At 42.5% G+C, this 22,271-nt stretch overlaps 1 protein-coding gene across 1 annotated transcript in view; it reads right to left on the bottom strand.

The window, feature by feature from the left end:
* EIF3H (eukaryotic translation initiation factor 3 subunit H) overlaps positions 1 to 22,271 on the bottom strand; it is a 124,114-nt gene that overhangs the window by 38,871 nt on the left and 62,972 nt on the right. The window lies entirely within an intron of this gene.

The raw sequence follows: 22,271 nt of genomic DNA, 5'->3' as shown, positions 1-22,271 counted from the left end.
TGGAATGTTGTTGTGATTTTTGGTGTAAGGGACCATCTATCACAAAGGTAAGCTTGCCTGGGTGGTAAAATAGATTAGAGTACGCAAGGGGGCTATCTGTGTCCATGGTAAGGCTGCTATAGCGCCTGAGGAGTTTACAATTGATACCTGGTTGATGAAATCTAAGTATACAACTCACAACCAATTTGGAGTTTTCACCCTGTTTCTTAACAGTCTGTCCTGAGGTTGGTACTCTCACTCTTGAGCCACTCCAGACAGCATGACACAGCAGATCCCGGTCCTTTGACTGGTGCAGAGTCCAAAAATCGGGGAGCTTTGCTCCTATGTGCCTTTTTACCATCAAGCTTAGGACGGTCTAAGTCCTTGTAACATGGGCATGAAGTCTCACCCAACTTGGACAGAACTGGGGAGGGATCTGAGCTCTTCAGAGTGGATTTCAAAGGGGTTCTACTCTTGTGCTTATGAGAGTGACCCTTGTTTTCATGGTGGAAACTCAACAAAGAACCCAGAGTTCCTGCTTCTGCCTCAAACCGTATGCTAGAAGATGTGGTGTGATGGGTTGGGTCACAGAAGCCCCTTTGGGAACTGTCACCTGATGTGCCTAGACTACCTCTGAGCCCGTTTTCCCTGCCAGCTTGGAACTTCAGTACCTTGCCTTGTTTGAGCCAGACATGCTTGCTTGCTGCAAACACAGATCCAAGTCTGAACCACGTCCCCCACAAGCTGCAGGCTTAACTGAAAACAGCTTAAGAAGTGCTCCTGTCTCCAACACCCAGATACCCAGTTCCCAATGGGGTCCAAACCCAAATAAATCCGTTTTACTCTGTATAAAGCTTATACAGGGTAAACTCAAATTGTTCACCCTCTATAACACTGATAGAGAGAGATGCACAGCTGTTTGTTCCCCCCCCCTCCCCCAAGGTATCAATACATATTCTGGGTTACTTAATAAGTAAAAAGTGATTTTATTAAATACAAAAAGTAGGATTTAAGTGGTTCCAAGTAATAACAGACAGAACAAAGAAAATTACCAAACAAAATAAAATAAAACACTCAAGTCTAAGCCTAATACAGTAGGAAACAATGCAGGTAAATCTCACCCTCAGAGATGTTCCAATAAGCTTCTTTGACAGACTAACCTCCTTCTAGTCTGGGCCCAATCCTTTCCCCTGGTACAGTCATTGTTCCAGCTCAGGTGGTAGCTAGGAGATTTCTCATGACTGCCGCCCTCTTTGTTCTGTTCACCCCCTTATATATCTTTGGCACAAGCAGTGGTGTAGCCAGCTTTTAAGAGGAGGGGGAGTAAACCTAAAAAAGGCGCCCCCCCTTGGCTCCTCCTTTGGCTGCTCCATGCCCCCCCCCCCTTGGCTGGCTCCTCCGGCCGCACGGCTGACCGCCCCTCCCCCCGCTCCTCCGGCCGCCATGCTGCGCCCCCCCTGCTCCTCCGGCCGCGTGCCCGCCGCCCCCCCATGGCTGCCGGCCACGCTGCGGGCGGCCAGCCTGTGCCCCCCCTCACTCCTCCGGCCGCAGCTGTGGGGCCGGGTCGTCTGCTGTGCCCTCCTGCTCCTCCGGCCGCGTGCGTGCTCCTGCCGCCCCCCCCATGGCTGCCGGGCGCGCTGCGGACAGCCAGCCTGTGCTCCCCCTCGCTCCTCCGGCCGCAGCTGTGGGGCCGGGTCGTATGCTGTGCCCTCCTGCTCCTCCGGCCGCGTGCGTGCTCCTGCCGCCCCCCCCATGGCTGCCGGGCGCGCTGCGGGCGGCCAGCCTGCGCTCCCCCCTCGCTCCTCCGGCCATGCTGCGGGCGGCCAGCCTGCGCTCCTCCCCGCTCCTCCGGCCGAGTGCCCGCCACCCCCCCATGGCTGCCGGCCACGCTGCGGGCAGCCAGCCTGCGCCCCCCCTCGCTCCTCCGGCCAGCTTTGGAAAGGCGCCGCTTTTGGCAAATTTGCTGAGGGGAAGCGGCTGCTTCCCCTGCACCCCGCTAGCTACGCTACTGGGCACAAGGCGGGAATCCTTTGTCCCTCTCTGGGTTCCCACCCCTCCTTCTAAATGGAAAAGCACCAGGTTAAACATGGATTCCAGTTCAGGTGACATGATCACATGTCACTGTAAGACTTCATTACACACCTGCCAGCACACAGGTATACAGGAAGACTTACAAGTAAACAGAGCCATTTACAACCAATTGTCCTGGTTAACGGGAGCCATCAAGATTCCAAACCACCACTAATGGCCCACACTTTGCATAACTACAATAGGACCTCAGAGTTATATTTTATATTCCTAGTTTCAGACACAGGAATGATACATTCATACAAATAGGATGAACACACTCAGTAGATCATAACCTTTGCAAAGAAATGTTAACTGGAATGTTTTATGCTAGATGTGCCATGTATGTCATATTTACACTCATAAGCATATTTCTATAAGGCATTATGCGGTGCATCGTCACAATGTGCTCTGTGATGACTCTGGCCAATATAGAGGTGGTGGTGGAGGGTGTCTCTCCCAGGCCTGGATCTGACTGGGGCCTCATTGCTTTCTCTATTAGGTGCTTCTTAAGCCAGAGTTCTCACACCTGACATATCTAGCTGGGAAAGGAACAACAGATACTGCACTCAGCAGATATATGAAATTCTCCAAGGCAGTACAGATAGCACTGGTGGTCACCATTGACCGAGAAGAAGCAGGGACAAGGGACAGTTTTTAAAGCCCCATAAGTCTACATAATCTAAGTCCCGTACTGGAGACGCTAGGGGGTGTGCGGGGGTGGGGATCCTACCTATTACTAAGTATACTATTAAAATTACTAACACTGACTACACTGAAGAAAGAATAGCTGTATTAAACTTAGAAATATTTACAGATTTGAAGACAGAGGGCAGAAGGAAAGGTTCTGGACACTGGAGATTCCAACTCAGGCTATGCAGCGGTAAGAATGAACTGGGGAGGCAGTACTGGTAGCTCCACACTGCCCAATATACCCTCAGCGAGAAGCATGAAGAGGGATTGGGCACAGCTGCAGGCCAACAGACACTACTTGCAAGAATTCTCCAGTCAGCTGCAAGGAGCGCATGCACCCACAGTGGAGTACATATACAGACCAGCACTCAAAGAACAACTAAAAGTTCATGTTAACAAAAACAACTTGAACTATAGTATTCTTTACAAGAAGGACAAACGTTTATTATATCAAGAGATGCAGGTGATGACAATTTTTGTGATGATGTCTCACCGATTTTATCAAATTCTCACAACTTGAATATGTTCTATTTTGGTCATCCTAGTGAAGCTATACTGAAAAATAGCTACAATATTTTATTTCCAACAGCACTGTGTAAAGGAGTAGTATTTTAAGGTAATAGTTTAACCTCTTTTGAATTACTACCATGTGACAAGTGTATTTAAAAAATGCTATGAACTATAGAGGGTTTGCCCCATCATTTAGCAGCACAAAACTCCGTTTCTCCTATTTATCTATTAAATATTTACCAAACTATATTACATGTTTCAGACAATGTTCACTCTTAAAATTTAACAGATGCTTGTTCAAGGAAACTTCAAATGCATATGCTAAGAATTAAAAACGGATTTTTATTTAATAATGTGCAGACAATTACAAAGGCTACAGATTACCTGAAAACTGTCCTCCACATAGTCTCCCATGTACTTAATATAAATCTGGACTACATCAATTCTCTTCTCCTACCTCACCCCACGCAAATTAAGTCTGAAAGAAGCAATCCCCATGATTCCAATTCTACTGATAACAGTTCACCGCTTCTCACTGATACCCCCAATACAAATGCAGAAACTTAGTAACTTGACAATTAGTCCATTCAAAGGACAGTAAATATTGCCCTATTCAATATTATTAACATGCTACTCAGCACTTTCAAAACATGTTTACGAATGGGTACTACATTTTGTCCAAATAGGACTGAATTCTCTTTTGAAGTGTACAAAATTATTACTAACCTTTCATAACTGTTGATCTTGAAGTTGTATTGCACATGTCCATTCCACTCTTTGCATGTATTTGCCAGATGCACAGTCGTAGGAAATTTTCCCCTCAGTGGTATCCATCAGAGCCCTCCGTTACCATGCACCACATAAAGGGCCCTGCTTCCCATGAAGCTCCTCAATTCCTTCTTGCAGAACAACTCCAATGCAGAGGGACAGGCGCGTGGGCCAGGGACTAGACATGTGTAACACATCTTAAAGAACAACATGGTTACAAAAAGTTAGTAACCACTTTTTCTTCTTCGAGTGATTGTGTTACCCAGGGTTCTTTCAACCCAAAGCTCTTGGTAACTTTTACTCTATGTGAGGTGGTGTCAGGAAATAAATCAGGGGAGACATGGCCGTCTGACTGATAGATGGCTGGCACAAACAGGACAACACAAGAGTGCTTTCACTTAAAGCTAAACTTTACTTAGTCTCAAGCACTTACATCCGCAACAGGTTAGTAAAACACCCCCAACCCTCGATAATTACCAAAGCTGAGTGTGGCTCTCGAGTGGCACAGCGGCAGCCCATCTGCCGGTGGGGAACACAAGATGCATCCAGAGGGAGAGTCCAGTCCTGAAGAGTCCCATTACCTCAAACTTTCCCCCCTTATTTATAATACAAAGACATGTCCCTTAAAAGAAAACTTGTTAAGCAAGCAGTTCCAATGGTCAAGCAAGAGACTTCCTTCTGATTATTAACCAGATGTGGGTTTTTCCCAGAGTTTGCAGTCTTGAGGCCCCAATAGACATTCCTGGAGCATATCCTGCTCTTCTAAAATGCATGTATCAGCAACTTCAACACAATTCTTATCAGAAAGGACGCAGGGTCAAGCTGCCCTTTCTGTGGCACCCAAAACCCCCTCCCCTCCTTCCTTGGTTAAGCTAAGCCTGCTGACTTGGCTGCTTTTAGCAATAAGCCATAGTGGTTTCAGGCACTTATGAGCTTATGATCTGTCCAACAGTCAGCGCCACACATAGCTTTTGTAACCCTGACATCTTGTCTGTCCCTTCTCCTGATGATGACATAATCGATCAAATGCCAGTGCTTGGAACAGGGATGCATCCACGAAGTCCTGTTACGGGTAGGAAGACGGAAGACCGTATTGCTGATCAGAAGGTCATGTGCTGCACAAGTTTTCAGCAGTAACAGGCCATTGCTGTTACACTTTCCCACTCCATTTTTCCCGATGACTCCTTCCCAGGCTGCGGCATCGCATCCAACTCTTGCGTTAAAATCGCCAAGCAGAATCAGCTTGTCTGTATGGTGCACTGACGATAGCAGAGTATCTAGTTCTTCGTAGAATTTATCCTTCACATCCCCTGGGTTGCTCATTGTAGGAGCATATGAGCTGATCAAAGTAGCTTGTTTTCCTTTTTGAAGCGGAAGCTGCATTGTCATGAGCCGGTCATTCATACCCTGGGGGAACTGGCAAGTTTCTGAACAAGGTGATTCTTGATGGCGAAGCAAACTTCAGATTCGCGACGCTCATCACTGCTGCGGCCACTCCAGAAGAATGTATAGCCACCGCCCGACTCGGACAGCTGTCCTTCATTAGCAAGGCGAGTTTCGCTAAGGGCTGCAATGTCAATGTTGTAGCGTGCGAGCTCTCTAGCGACAAGTATTGTTCTTCTCTCCGGTCTGTCTGCCGTGATGTTGTCCAGTAACGTGCGCACATTCCATGTGCCAATAGTGATCGGTGTCACTCTAAGTTTTGTTTTTATTCGACCGCTTTTGTGGGATCCCCGCCAGCCGCGGTGTGCTGGCCAGGGTAAGGTGAAGCAGGCAATGTTTAGGGCACCTTTTCTAGCCCCCTCCTCGTTCTACGGAGGTGAGCAGTGCAATCCTGAATAGGGCTGCTCAGTCGCTCAAGAAGATGCCAAGCTCCACTGCTGCTTCGGTCAGTGAGGAACGACCATTATGCCTGAGCCACCTATGTGCAGGTCCGCGGCTACAGCTCCCAGTGTATCCACACCTGCTGCTTCGTCGCTCGCCCATCGCCACAGGACTTGATATGATGTAATATGATATGATGTCGAGACTTGCGCGTGAATTGGATTAAAGTGAGGGAGAGTTGTGTGACGTCAGCCTCACTCTCTCTTCCCAGGTCCTATCTGTATCCAGTGGCAGGACAGAAGTCGAGACGGCTGGAGATAGGGCAGGGCACAGTGGATGACCAGGACGCCTACGTGTCTTGTTGTGCTCTTAAGCGTTCCACAACGCTTGCTGTCACCGCCTTCCTGACCATTAAACCAGGTTGAACCAGGTTGCCTCAGTCAGCCGGATCCAGCCTTCGCATGCAATGGGTAGACAGGCCCTAACTCACCGAGAGTCTCATACTCATCGGCTACCCTCACCTGGTTTAGCCCGCCAGTCGAGACGGTCTCCGGGGTGTGGCCGCTGTTGCATGCTGACAGCTACTTGGAGCCACAGGTGAGAGCTGGGTGTCAAGTGGGGACCAAAGTGGATGAGCTACTCCTAGGAGTACGACTGCTCCCCCATCAGAGGTACTACCCCTCCCTGACAACCCCATACCCCTTCACCAGATATACTGCATGTGCATACAGGTCCTTAGATGCATGCAGCGCTGTATGTGTAGACATAGTCTTAATGGGTTACAGATTGTTGTAATCAGACATAAAATCAGTATCTTTATTGAGTCCATGATTTTTCGTGTCTAGCCGAGTTATGAATTTATGCTCCCAGGCGTGTCTTTTGAAGGTATAGTGCAGATTTCCTTTAAGGACAAGGACTGAGAGGCCAGATATGGAGTGATCTTTTGTGAAAAGTGTTTGTCCATGGGTGATACAGTGTTTGTCTTATTTTTCTAAGGTTTGTTCATTCAGGAGCATAGTGATTGTCTAATTTCACCCTTGCAGTAGTTGTTGGGGCAGCTGATGCACTGGATGAGGTACACCGCATGCTGTGATAGGAAAGTATAGGACCCATGGATTTTGAAAGGCGTGCGTGGGGAGGGAGTGGTTGGAAACGCTCATTGTAGCAGTGGCAATAAGGCTGCAGGTTTTGTTACGGCAGGGTCTGGTATTGCTTTAACATTTTCAGATTCTTATGAATTGTACATTTTTAGTATTTTAGAAAATGATAAATGATATATTATGTCACTTTTTGCTCATGATTTGTGCAAGTTGCTGCATTAGGACGGTAACTGGAATTAAACAAAACAGCATATAAGGTTTCCTTTAATAAAAATAATTTTAAAGTGTTTTGGACACAAACTTCTCTTATCAAAACATGCTTCACATTTACATTTAAATAATTTATTAAAACACAGGGATTAACTGTAGTAAGGAAATTAAACAAAAACTTTCCAGGCTCACCTGAAACAATTTAAGTATGCCTAAGGCTATGTCTACACTACGGTTTATGTCAACAAAACTTATGTTGCTCAGGGGTGTGAACAATACACCCCCCCGAGCAACATAAATTACATCGACATAAGCACTCATGTGCACAGCGCTATGTTGGCAGGCGAGCTTCTCCCACAGACACAGCTTCTCCCACTCATGGAGGTGGTTTTATTATGCCAACAGGAGAGCCCTCCCGTCAGCATAAAGCGTCTTCACCAGATGTACAGCTGCACCACTGCAGTGCTGTACGTATAGAGATGGCCTAAGTGAAACTGACTGGAGCTTAAGTTCTTACATACCTAAGGGCACGTCTTCATTGGCAATGTTAAAGCGCTGCCGCGGCAGCACTTTAACGTGGCTTGTGTAGTCGCGGCACCGTGCTGGGAGAGAGCTCTCCCAGCACTCTAAAAAAACCACCTCCACAGTCCTGGTGCACTGTCTACACTGGCACTTTACAGCGCTGAAACTTGCAGTGCTCAGGGGTGTGTTTTTTCACACCCCAGAGCGAGAAACTTGCAGTCTGTAAAGTGCCAGTGTAGACAAGCCCTAAGTCTCTTGAAAATCAGGCAGTCTCCTAAATTACTTAGGCTGACATAGTGTGCAATATTTATAAAGCTTGATCTCAAAAGTTAGATGTTTTTCCCCTGATTATTTCTTCATATAGAAAAGCAGCCTTTAGTTCAAAGCTTCTGTTAAAGGCTCATGGATTCAGCATATTTATTTTTATTTATTTAAATGTTTAAGAAATTATAAGTAGTTTAGGCCTTAACATATTTTATATTAAATTCAGATTTAATTTTAAACAGGTTTATGTTTAAAAATAAAAACTTATATGTATTTTTATTTTATTTGGTTTAAATTTTAAGAAGTCCAATTTTTATCCCTCCTACCCCAAAGCCAGGAGAGCCTCATTTACACAATGAATAAAACACCAGGCATCTCTACTTGTCTTGTAATGTATATAGCTACATCCATTAGGATGTAACGTGGTATGATAGCATGAAAGGAACCAACTTAAATAAAATAAATAAATAAATTAATGGAGATATCCTATCTCCTAGAACTGGAAGGAAGGTCATTGAGAGTCCAGCCCCCTGCCTTCACTAGTAGGACCAAGTACTGATTTTTCCCCAGATCCCTAAGTGGCCCACTCAAGGACTGAACTCACAACCCTGGGTTTAGCAGGCCAATGCTCAAACCACTGAGCTATCCCTCCCCCTTAACCAAGAACTGCCTGCCTGCTACAATAGTCTCATATCTGATTCAGTTGCCTCCTTTTAAATTCCCATATTGGGCAAATTTTGTCATTTCAGCATAACTACTGAGCATTTATTTTAGTTTTGCTTGTTCAAATTTGGCAATATTTTAAATAAAAACAGGATGCTATATTTGTTATTTAAGTTCCATGTTAATAAAGCCAATAATTTCTCTACTCTCCACAAAACATGTCTTCCTATATGCTGTAAATTACAAAACATTTCAATTAAATGTACAATAAAACGAGAATGTGTGGTAAAAGCTTTAATTCTTTCCCCCCATGAATATCAATCAGTCTAGGAATGGATATAATTGAATATATTTTATATAAGCTTATAATATACAAATGTGCAATATGCTTATTAAACTATCTGGAAAATATTTTTCTGGAAATATTTAAAAAGCTTCATATACTAAAGTGTCATTTTCTCATAGTTCAGAGGGTTTAATTTTTATTTAATACAGATTATCACATTTTTACAATTTGGATGCACAACACAGTCAGAGCACAGACATATTGAAATGGAAAAGACCTAGCAATCTGCATGTTAAAAGCTCTGTGCCGCACATCACAGTCAAAAGTTCCTAACTGTCAGGGTGGTTAAACACTGGAATAAATTGCCTAGGGAGGTTGTGGAATCTCCATCTCTTGAGATATTTAAGAGTAGGTTAGATAAATGTCTATCAGGGATGGTCTAGACAGTATTTGGTCCTGCCATGCGGGCAGGGGACTGGACTCGATGACCTCTCGAGGTCCCTTCCAGTCCTAGAATCTATGAATCTATGAATATCACACATTAGATACATTAGAAGCAAGAGGAAGACCAAAGACAGGGTAGGCCCACTGCTTAGTGAAGAGGGAGAAACAGTAACAGGAAACTTGGAAATGGCAGAGATGCTTAATGACTTCTTTGTTTCGGTCTTCACCGAGAAGTCTGAAGGAATGCCTAACATAGTGAATGCTAATGGGAAGGGGGTAGGTTTAGCAGATAAAATAAAAAAAGAACAAGTTAAAAATCACTTAGAAAAGTTAGATGCCTGCAAGTCACCAGGGCCTGATGAAATGAATCCTAGAATACTCAAGGAGCTAATAGAGGAGGTATCTGAGCCTCTAGCTATTATCTTTGGAAAATCATGGGAGACGGGAGAGATTCCAGAAGACTGGAAAAGGGCAAATATAGTGCCCATCTATAAAAAGGGAAATAAAAACAACCCAGGAAACTACAGACCAGTTAGTTTAACTTCTGTGACAGGGAAGATAATGGAGCAAGTAATTAAGGAAATCATCTGCAAACACTTGGAAGGTGGTAAGGTGATAGGGAACAGCCAGCATGGATTTGTAAAGAACAAATCATGTCAAACCAATCTGATAGCTTTCTTCGATAGGATAACGAGTCTTGTGGATAAGGGAGAAGCTGTGGATGTGGTATACCTAGACTTTAGTAAGGCATTTGATATGGTCTCGCATGATATTCTTATCGATAAACTAGGCAAATACAATTTAGATGGGGCTACTATAAGGTGGGTGCATAACTGGCTGGATAACCGTACTCAGAGAGTTGTTATTAATGGTTCCCAATCCTGCTGGAAAGGCATAACGAGTGGGGTTCCGCAGGGGTCTGTTTTGGGACCGGCTCTGTTCAATATCTTCATTAACGACTTAGATATTGGCATAGAAAGTACGCTTATTAAGTTTGCGGATGATACCAAACTGGGAGGGATTGCAACTGCTTTGGAGGACAGGGTCGTAATTCAAAATGATCTGGACAAATTGGAGAAATGGTCTGAGTTAAACAGGATGAAGTTTAACAAAGACAAATGCAAAGTGCTCCACTTAGGAAGAAAAAATCAGTTTCACACATACAGAATGGGAAGAGACTGTCTAGGAAGGAGTACGGCAGAAAGGGATCTAGGGGTTATAGTGGACCACAAGCTAAATATGAGTCAACAGTGTGATGCTGTTGCAAAAAAAGCAAACATGATTCTGGGATGTATTAACAGGTGTGTTGTGAGCAAGACACGAGAAGTCATTCTTCCGCTCTACTCTGCTCTGGTTAAGCCTCAGCTGGAGTATTGTGTCCAGTTCTGGGCACCGCATTTCAAGAAAGATGTGGAGAAATTGGAAAGGGTCCAGAGAAGAGCAACAAGAATGATTAAAGGTCTTGAGAACATGACCTATGAAGGAAGGCTGAAAGAATTGGGTTTGTTTAGTTTGGAAAAGAGAAGACTGAGAGGGGACAAGATAGCAGTTTTCAGGTATCCAAAAGGGTGTCATAAGGAGGAGGGAGAAAACTTGTTCACCTTAGCCTCTAAGGATAGAACAAGAAGCAATGGGCTTAAACTGCAGCAAGGGAGGTCTAGGTTGGACATTAGGAAAAAGTTCCTAACTGTCAGGGTGGTTAAACACTGGAATAAATTGCCTAGGGAGGTTGTGGAATCTCCATCTCTGGAGATATTTAAGAGTAGGTTAGATAAATGTCTATCAGGGATGGTCTAGACAGTATTTGGTCCTGCCATGCGGGCAGGGGACTGGACTCGATGACCTCTCGAGGTCCCTTCCAGTCCTAGAATCTATGAATCTATGAATATCACAAATGAATCAGTCTCAGATTATTAATCACTTTAGAAAGTGGAGAAAACTAAATTCTTCCACGACAGATTACATTTTGCAGATTTTGATGTTTAATAAAGCCACCAACTGCAGAGTTTTTTTTCTTAAAAGGAAAAATCTTGTGTCATTCTCAAAGTTTTGTACTATGAAAATCTTTATGTCAGGACATTTCTAATGGATTAAAAAAAAAAAAAACAGCCAAAACACACTTTATCTTACCATAACGTACCTGTTTTTCTGAAGGTTTGATATATTATGTCCACATATATGTCTGTTCTGAAGACTCTCACATTAGCCTTATGTTTCAAGTTTGCAAATGTGGTCCAAAAGCATTGAAACACATAGAAACAGTAGACTTTTCGGGGATTTTCTTTATTATAAATGAAGATGCATTAAATGAGTCTCATTGGTATAAATTCTTTCTTGGGCTAAAAATCAGGAGGCAGCCTGTTCTCTGCTTTTCAGCATGAGAGCAAATGAATTTGGTGGCATACCTTAACCCCACATTCACCTTTGAACCAAAATTGCTCCAGCATCTCACTCTCAAGTGTGTTAATTGCACTAGGAGGAGCATAGGCATGTCTACAGCTTTACACCTAGAACCTCCTTCCATAACAGAGGAGGCATTATTCCCACACAGCAAGATACAAATTCCTGCCTATTGGTTGCCAAGGAAAACAGGATCACTGGTGTGCAAAGCTAACTGTCCTTTGTTTTTTTAAAAGGAATGCGTTTAGTCTACAAACTCTACCAGTGTTGTTTTATACAAGTGCTGTTACACACCAATTAAACAACTCTAAGCCCTGGTCTACACTGGGAGGGAAGGGGGGGAGGGGGGAGATCGATCTAAGTTATACAACTTCAGCTACGTAAATAACGTAGCTGAAGTCGACGTACTTAAATCGACTTACCGTGGTGTCTTCACTGCAGTGAGTCGACTGCTGCCACTCCCCCGTCGACTCCGCCTGCGCCTCTCGCCGAGCTGGAGTACAGGAGTTGACGGGAGAGCGCTCGGGGGTCGATTTATCATGTCTAGACTAGACTCGATAAATCGATCCCCGCTGGATTGATCGCTGCCCGCTGGTCCGGCGGGTAGTGAAGACATACCCTAAGGTTCCATACTAACCCACTTCTTCCACCAAATCCAGGGCAATGCATAATAAAAGCAATAATTGAGAGAATTATAAAACACCTAGATTAACACAATATCACAAGGACACATCAATTTTTATAAAGCAGATCCGGTCAATGTCGTTCATTTCGCAAGTCGGTCATACACTCCTACATAGCTGGCAAAATGCTATGCATTGTGGGGGACAGAGACAGAAAGCCACAGAACCATAGAAATGTAGGGCTGGAAGGGACTTCAAGGGGTCAACAAATCCAGCCACGTGAGCTGAGGGATGGCCAACTAAATCTAGAATATCAGTTGTTTGCAAAACATATTTAGAAGTGAAATTGGATGTTGTGTTAGTATTTTATTTTTGTATTTTTAGCATGTGTATTTTGGTAACCGGGAACTCTTCTTTATAGGTGGAGTACATGAGAGGGTTTGACAAAGCAGTATGTGGGATATGATGCTTGGGGATGCAAGGAGTTGAAGACCTGACTGACAAGCTCCAACGAGGTCAAAATCTAATTTATTTAATAAACATATTTTTGTCAAACACAAGTTTCACTCGTGAAGGCATAACATTACCACTTACAAAGGGACAGGATGCCTCAGGACTTTGCTATTGAGCTTTTGCTTGTACGTCACCAGTTTGAATCCAGTCTAATTCAGTAGGAACTAAAAGCTGTTCCCATCTAATGGATGTTTTATGGGTCTCAATTCCAACTCCCATATCACCAACTCACCACCATGATTTGCAGAATCAGCAGAGATGCCAAGAACTTAACGGACAGGAGACTGAAGTACCCAGTACCCCTAGACCAAGTCGTTTTTCCCCTCCCTCCCCACCAGATAAGGGTTGAAGCAATCTTCATACGGCAACATTTGTGGGAAACTAGCCCTGATGCTGCTCTGTAGATAAATACAGGGTTTCATTCAACAGGGCTGCACCAGCACTAAAACTTGGCAACTTTTAAAAAGCTGAAGTTTATGGTTACAGGCAAATTAGTTGCAAATATACAAATACTGTCACTAAATAATCAGCATAAAATAGTACAGGTAGCTGCACAAAACTTGGCATCTATGCTAGAGGAAAGTGCCTATCTGAATTGTTCAGCCTTCACATATATCAATGAAATAATAGATAGAAGAGAAAACAGTTTACAGTTTGACCTTGCAGAAAGTCTTTGACCACCTCCTGAACAAGAGACTATTATGGAAACTAAGTAGTCATGAGATGACAAGTAAAGTAGTCTCAGATTAAGACCTGGAAAAAAACAAAAGAAAAGAAAACAAACAAAAAAAACACCAGTAGGAATAAGTGGTCAAATGTCAGAATTCCAAAAGGTTAGTAAGTAGGGTGCCCCAAGGTTCTGTAATAGAACTGATGTCCAATAAACTTTTATTACTGTAGCCACAATGTACTAGATACTTTCCAAACATAAGAGAATCCCTACCCAAAACAGTTTCCTTTGTAAAGCATTGAGGTCTACAGATGAAAAGTGCTATAAGAGCTAAATATATAAAGGAGATAGAAAAAAAGGAGGTGAACACACAGGTGCTGGAAGTAGGAGTGCTGGGGGTGCTGCACTACCCTCTGGCTTGAAGTGGTTTCCATCATATATGGCGTTTACAGTTTGGGTCAATTGCTCTCAGCACCCCCACTATACAAATTGTTCCAGCAGCCCTGGGTGAACAGTGAAATGGCAAAATTTGCAGACAACACAAAACATACGTAAGAACTTGAAATGACTAGAGAAATTCAGAGGGACATAAATTTGTTGACAAATTTAAAGTTACAAGAGTAATTTGGATTACTTTCACACATTGCTAGGCTCTAAATTGATTGTGACCACTCAGGAGATAGATTTGGCCATCACTGAGGATGTCAACAGAAACACTGGCTCAATCTGCAGTGGCAGTCATAAAAAGCAAACATGTAATTTAACATGTCTGCCTGTTTTATACATCCTATTTAGGATGTATAAAAAAGTGATTTAATAAATTGAGATTATTATGCCTATATAAGGAAGGGTGTGTGTGTGTCAGTGTCACTTTCTCACACTGGGATCAAATTCCAGTCCCGCTATCTATAAAGATATGACGAAGAAGTCCAGAGCTAGAAGACAAACACGTGAAAAAATTCCCACTTGAAAAGGCAGTTTAAAAGATTGCATTTCTTTAGTTTAGAATGAAAACAAATCAGAAGGGACATGACAAACAAACAAAACTGTGAAAAGATAAATCAGGCACTTCTATTTACCCTCTCTCAATACAAGGGAAAATTAAATTACAACAAATTAACTACTGACAAAAGGATTTTTTTAAAATATAGTTAATCTGTGGAACTCACAGCACAAGACATTATTGAAACCAAATTGCTTAGTGGGAACCATAATCCATTTACATGGATAAGAAGAATATTGACTATTGCGGTATACAAGATAAAAAAATCATGAAATACATATGCTCGTTCTTCAGAGAGCATAAGCCAACAAACAACTAACTGGGTTAGAAAGAAACTTTCCCTGTGGGCAGCTTATTGCTTAACTGTCTGCATCTTGCCTCTTCCTCTGAAGCATCTGGCACTGGCCACTGTCAGAGCTAAGGGTCCTGGACTAAGTGGTCTATTCACCTGATCTGGTGCAGCAATTAGGAACCTATGTTTCTGTATCTGTATTGTTGGTTCATGGAGGCAGGGATCCCTTCTCCCACTGTGTTTTGTACAACAGCGATCACATTATCAGTGCTCAATAAAAACAAAAGGCACATTTCTTAGCTAATTATAACTGCTTTCTTAAAAGGTCTGTTTAGTAATACTCCTGAACAGAGAGACACATCAACAAAATGATCAGAGAGAGGAACAAAGAGAATTGAGAAAAGCAGGAGCTACCAAAGGTTCCTGTTCTCTCTTCTTCCCCATTTTCTCTGAGGTCTGTTTGGGAATAAATTCTCTAATCATCCTCACACCAAAAGCAAACATCTAATGTAAATGCACTTAAAATCACTAACTGCTGCTTAAATTGGTGTAGCTTCATTCACATAAGCTAAACTGATTCAATCAAGGGTTAATATGGTTTAAGTGCATCTACATTAGGAATCTGCATGAATTTAAATAGGTTGATTTGATGTCATTTTAAACCACTGCCGCTTTTCTAACATAGGCCAGTATTATGGGGTTAGTAACATTAGGGTATATGATGATCAAAAGTATTTCAATATACAAAAATGCCACATCAGTAAAAAAAAAATACTTCAGCCTTGTAAAAATATGATATACATAAAAACAGCCAAGTCTGGGAAGGGTTAGCCATTTGAGAAATCAAGCTATGTCAAATAGGATCAGGGTTAATTTCTCACTCTTCTAGGGATTGTAAACACCCATACGGCAGCTCTCAGTAAACCAAGGCTAATAGTTTAGCAACATAACAGTTACTGATATTATAGCTAAGAACATAAGAAAGGCCGTACTGGGTCAGACCAAAGGTCCATCTAGCCCAGTATCTGTCTACCGACAGCGGCCAATGCCAGGTGCCCCAGAGGGAGTGAACCTAACAGGCAATGATCAAGTGATCTCTCTCCTGCCATCCATCTCCATCCTCTGACGAACAGAGGCTAGGGACACCAGCTAGATATGGCTCTCCCTTTTAAAGTACCCAAGAACTAAATTCATACCTTGTTTAGCTAGGCAGAGTGTGCCCTGTGCCAGGGTGGAGAGTGTATATTTGACTAGGTTCAGTACATGGGAATCTAAAACCTGCATAGCAACAGGCAGACATGTTAAATTACAGCATACTGAAGCAAAAACCTCTATAACCCAATTCTCTGCAAACAGAGAAGCAGCATGGTTTAATGGATAGGACACTAGACTATGAGTCAGGATACCTGGGTTCTATTTCCAGCTCAACCAATAACCTGCCTTCCGACCCCGGGCAAGTCACTTCCCCTTTCTACCTGTTTCTAGTTTCATCCTTTCATCTAGTTTCATATCTTAAAAGTATAAGCTCTTTGGGGTAGAGTACAACTCTTACTACCATTTGTACAATACCTCGCACAACAGGGCCCTCGATCTTGGCTGAGACTTCTATTCATGCAGCTGCTACTGTAATACAGATATTAAGTCAGCCTCTCCTTGGGATATTTCCAGATAAGCCTTTCCCTGAACTCTCTCCATGTTGTAAGGAACTCACTTTTTATTGATACGAGAGAGTGCTAAAACCAGAAAACATGTTGAAGTAGGCCAAGTTAAGCATATCATGACTCGTAACTTGACCATTTCAACAGCTCTCTCATTTATAGCATGGGTATTTTTACAGAGATCATTTCTGAAATGTTATCATACATTTAATTTTTCCTTTAGAAAAGTGGTAAACACAAGATAATATCAATAGAAAAAAGTTGGTAACAACTGTAATGAGAATTACCAAAGGTATGGGAAACTGCAGGGCTAACATCAGCTACCAGAAAATGGCCATTCACATTCATGACTGCAATAGATGCAACCTTGTTTTTTCTAAAATGTCTTTGGGGACAGCTGGAATCTTTGGATAATCAGGGAGTTGAATTTTTTTTGGAGGAGGAAAGGCAAGGAGGAGGAGGAGGAGGAGAACAATCTCAGCAGGCTAAGTCTGCACTCAAAGCCAGCTTCCCCAGTTACAAAGAGCTGGCCACACTCCATACATAAGTCTTTATCATCTGCTGAGAAGGTTTCAGCAAAAAAATAAAATAAAAAAGACTTAAAAGGCCCTAAAGTCCCATCTTGAAGAAGATGGCTAAGTAGCTGGAAAATTATCTAAAAGCCTGATCTGAAATCCCCAAATATTTGAGATTCCAAGTGTGTTGCAGACAAGGTTCAACTGTATGCCGACAAAGAAAAATTAAAATTGCTTATAATTCAAGTTTGGGTTTTACTCATCTATATCTAACCTATCTTTTCATTTAAATAGACACTATTTAAGCAGCAGTTTCTCGTTCAGTACACCTCTACCCCAATATAATGCGACCCGATATAACACGAATTTTGATATAACGCGGTAAAGCAGTGCTCCGGGGAGGGGGGGGGGCAGGGCTGTGTACTCCAGAGGATCAAAGCAAGTTCGATATAAGGCGGTTTCACCTATAACACGGTAAGATTTTTTGGCTCCCGAGGACAGCGTTATATCGAGGTAGAGGTGTATTTAAATATTTTTGTTAAAGTATTGCAAGCATGGTAAGAGATTTCACAATTAAAACATTACATAATCCCAAAAGGATATGGCCTAAATACCTTTGAAATATAATGCAACACTCACCATATTAGATTACAAAGTCTTTGATTAATACACATGGGTTAAAATTATTTTGGCCACTGAGTAGGGGCCATTTCAAGATGCAATAGAAATGGTTTCAAATAAATTATAACATAAGGACTAGCAACTTCAACGCCCATTTGGTTATCCAAACTGTACTAAGATCTGCCTGTGAACACAAACATGGTAGGTAAAACCACCAAAAGGAATAGAAAGAAAAGGGCAGAAGGTGAAGGACTGAACTTTACCAGACCTCAGTGTGAGGGTCTTGGAACAAAGGAAGTATATAGAAATTTTGTTCAGCAGATGAGCAAAGCAGGAAGGAATCAGATGATTACACAGCTATGAAAGTGACTGAGTAGAATGACATGATCTATTGTGCTAGAGACTGAGATTGAGAAGAATGACTAAAAAAGTTTTAGCCATCAGTAGCAAAGAAAGCAAATACACTCTTGAGTAGCTATACTATGGGCTTGTCTACACTGGCACTTTACAGCGCTGCAGCTTTCTTGCTCAGGGGTGTGAAAAAACACCCCCCTGAGCGCTTCAAGTTTCAGCGCTGTAAAATGCCAGTGTAGACAGTGCACCAGCACTGGGAGCTACGCTGGTAGCTATTCCCCTCGTGGAGCTCTCCCTGTGCTGGTGCTGCGACTACACTGCCACGTTAAAGCAGTGCTGCGGCAGCGCTTTAACGTTGCTAGTGAAGACATGCCCTATGGTCAGACGGAAGCCCAGATGGAAATAGGTCAAGGCTACTGCTGTGTACACGGTTATTAGAAAGAGACATACTTTCTTAAGTCATCTGTTGAGAAAGGAAAATGTAGATACAGTGTAAATGCATGCACACATCAAAGATAGTCAAAATGAAAAGATGTTTTAAGAGGTGAATAGCGCTAAATTTGAGGGAGCTAGGCAGGCAGAGTCAGTTATTTTTTGTCAAGGTCCAAATTTCGTGGTCAAGGTTTAGTCAAGGCTCCTGCCCCCCTCTCCCAAGTTATGTGTCAGCCCCGGGCGGACGCAGCTTCCACTGTCAACACCATGGGGCTGGCGGGGCTCCATTTAGGGAAGGTGGGGGGGAAAATACACCTACCCCACCCCCCACCTCCGAGTTACGTGTCAGCCTCAGGTGGCCAGGGCTCCCACTGTCAGCCCCACGCTCTTGCTGGGGTTTGCAACCCCCCCCCCCCCCCCCCGCTCTCCCTAAATGGCGCCTCTGCTGTGACCCAGGGTCAAACAAAGCACAGTTGCCACAGTTGGGCTAAACTACGAGTGGGACTGAGCTGTAGTGGCGCCTTCTGACCACTTGAGCGCACTATGCTATGGGGAGCAGGCAGTCCGGCACCTTTCCTCCTGTTGCTCCTCAGTCGCAGGCTGGTGGTGGCCGGAGGAGGTGGCAGCAGCAGAGTGAGTGTTGGTGCCAAGCTCCAGCTCCACAAGCCCAAGCACGCGGCCACTCGCTCCTCTAACCACACTAGCCACTCCCCTGCACTAACTGCCCCCGACCCCCCAGAGTTTTGCAGTCTAGTTAAAAGCTTTTGGCCTTCCGGATTTGGCTCACGGTCTACCCCTGGAGCTAGGGAAGATGGTAGCATAATAAGACAGTAATAATATGCTTATTTTTTGCTTAACTTGAGTCATTACTGTAAGACAGAGCTCCTAACTCAAGGTGAAGAGACTATTTGTGTGGATTATGATCATTGAAACAAAACTAAACAGAGAATCCTGCAAACTTTTAAAAATGTTTTGTCCTGCCTCACAGCTAGATGTTTATATGGTTCTCATCAACATAACCTCGAGCACTTACTTAAAAACTGCATTTTGTTTCTAACACTTCTCTCATATTTTAGTTAGCAGAGGAATAAGTTTACCTTTAAGGAAATACAAAATAAGTCCTCAGCCCAAGAGGGAGGAGGAAAAAATTAAACCCCAACTCTATTTAAGGGCAGAAATACATGTGTACACACACCAAAAAAAGAGAAGTTCAATACCACAGATCACTGATTATGCCGCAGTATTTAGTATGAAAATGAATGAAGATAAAACTTAAGAGAGGTTTTTCCTTCCACATTGTAACTAAAATGATTTGCCGTTTGGTAAAGGCACCTCAAAGACTCAATATTCTACAGGAAAGTTTCACAAACTTTTAATTCACAAGTCAAAAGAAATCGGAAGTGCCTTAAAGCCTATGTGTTCAAGATACATGGAGAGACTGGGGAGAAGGCTCCACAAGAGGTGGCATTAGCAGAATCCTCTGAGCGGCAGAATGGGCTAACTCAGTGGTTCTCAAAACTTGGGCCGCCGCTTGTTCAGGGAAAGCCCCTGGCGGGCCGGGCCGGTTTGTTTACCTGCCGCGTCTGCAGCCCCCATTGGCCTGGAGCGGCAAACCGCGGCCAGTGGGAGCCGCGATCGGCCGAACCTGCGGACGCGGCAGGTAAACAAACCGGCCCGGCCCGCCAGGGGCTTTCCCTGAACAAGCGGCGGCCCAAGTTTGAGAACCACTGGGCTAACTGACAAACATGAAAATACAGCATACAGGGAAACAGGCCTTCCTAAACTCCATATGTGACCGGTAGAGCAAAGAAAGGAACCATAGGAAGTATAGGAGAAATGAAAGGCTACAATTCATATCTTCTTACTCTCAAACTGAACTTTAGTTTCAGCTACAGCTATTCAGTTCTGCATATGACAAGCAAATACATTAAAACTAACTTTTTAGCAGACCCTCCTGACTTATCTTCATAAAGTTGTTTGCCTACTACTGATTGGTACTGGGAAGGAGAATGAGAACCAAAAATCAGGAATATTATAGAACGTCTCCTGAAGCTCAGAATTATAGCAGTTGCTAAAAATGCAAAGACTGAGGCAAACAGATAAAAAAAAATCTTTAACTGTAACTTAGCATGAAAACACAACACAGCATTTTACTACTTGCTTACAATCCAGTATCCTGTACCTGCTATAACTATCAACATTTTGTTCAATTTGAAAGCTTTTAAAATAGTCACATTACTACAAATGCAAAACAGTAATAAAGAATCTGTTCAGTTGTTTTAATTTACACATTGCTTTATTTCTTAACTTAATTTTCTTTACAAGTTACGCAACAGATATTGCTGGAGTACAACTGGTTTGCCTTACATAATTCTACAGTGTTCTGTGAGATTTTAAGTTCAGTATCAGTTATAAAATAGAATTAAAATGTCTCATCACAAACAGTTTAAAACAAAAAATATTAGACACACAAAGTGGGTGAGGTAGTATCTTGTATTGGACCAACTTCTGTTGGTGAAGTTTGGATCCAATGAAAGATATTATTCACCCACCTTGTCTCTCTAATATCCTGGGACCAACACAGCAATAACACTAAAAAAAAAAAAAAAAAAAAACACAGGAGGCCACAAAATTTATTCAGGTTATGAAAGGGTTTGTTTTTTTCCTTTATCTGTAAGCATTCATAACATGTTTAAAATATAGTCTAAATTCTGATTTCTCAGTGTTTGATATAAGAAACAAACCAGAAGGTTGCCCTAAAGATAAATGAAACATCTGGTGAAACATGTAATAAGCTTCAGGCTCACATCTGCTACTGAAGTTAGTATTCCTGGATCATAGCTGAAAGCTTGCAAACCTCTAGAAGGATAACTGAGAAAAAGGAGGATTATAAGGAACACATTCCATAAGCTAAACTGATGTTTCCTTTTCCCATCAGAATTGACATTGTGCATTCGTGCGAGACGTAAATTTACTAACATCCACTACTAATATAAATTTATATTTAGAACTTCTCATGTAAAGCCTATCATGTAATCTGACAAGAATTTAGATAGGGGCTGGTGTGCACAAAGCTATCTAGATACTTAAATGGCCATCATTGCAGTTTAAGCCTTTTAGATAGTAAGTATTACAAATTTTGAGCATTAGGTCCATCCACACAGTTCCAAATTTAACAGACAAAACAAAATTGTAAAATGCAAGATTAGACAGTACAAGGCATACTTGCTATGATTATTTAAAAATGAAGCCATAAACACTTTTGAACATTGCAAACTAATACTGTAATCAAGATATAGACTGAAAAAAACCATGCAAACTTGACAGTGCTGCTTTTATAAAAGAAGGGTGTTCAATAGTCTCTCACCTTTCATTCCTAAACTTTTAGTTTTCTGCCATAAACTATAGAACAATGCTTATGCTTAATACTTACACACATTACTTTGCATATGTGACATTTTTAAAAGGCCCTATTGTGCCATCAAGAGTTTAGAAAAAGGCAGATATCTGCACAGCAGGGGGAAAAAACCCAGTCGCATTTTGCAACAGCTGTGAAAGATCAGTTTCCTCTGGAGTAACTGAAATCAACGGCAAACAAAAGTGTTTAGGAAATAAAATGTTTCCATCACCTCATACTCTCATCCACTTCCATTAGCACTGATGAAAGAGACACTGGATTTTACACAGTGTTATAAATGGTAGGAACATTACTGACAGTAGAAACAGAGCACAATCACTAAACAATTGTAACATCAAACCCAGGACAAAATCAAAAGTAGGGAATAAATACTCTGCTGGGCAATTGGTGAGTCAGACTTAAGCTCAAGACATTATACTTACACACAAGTCTGTTATTCAGA

This window comes from Emys orbicularis, chromosome 2 (genome assembly GCF_028017835.1).
Source record: "Emys orbicularis isolate rEmyOrb1 chromosome 2, rEmyOrb1.hap1, whole genome shotgun sequence".
Taxonomy (NCBI): Eukaryota; Metazoa; Chordata; order Testudines; family Emydidae; genus Emys; species Emys orbicularis.
The sequence above is the reverse complement of the archived record's forward strand: the minus strand, read 5'-3'. Positions and strand labels throughout refer to the sequence as shown.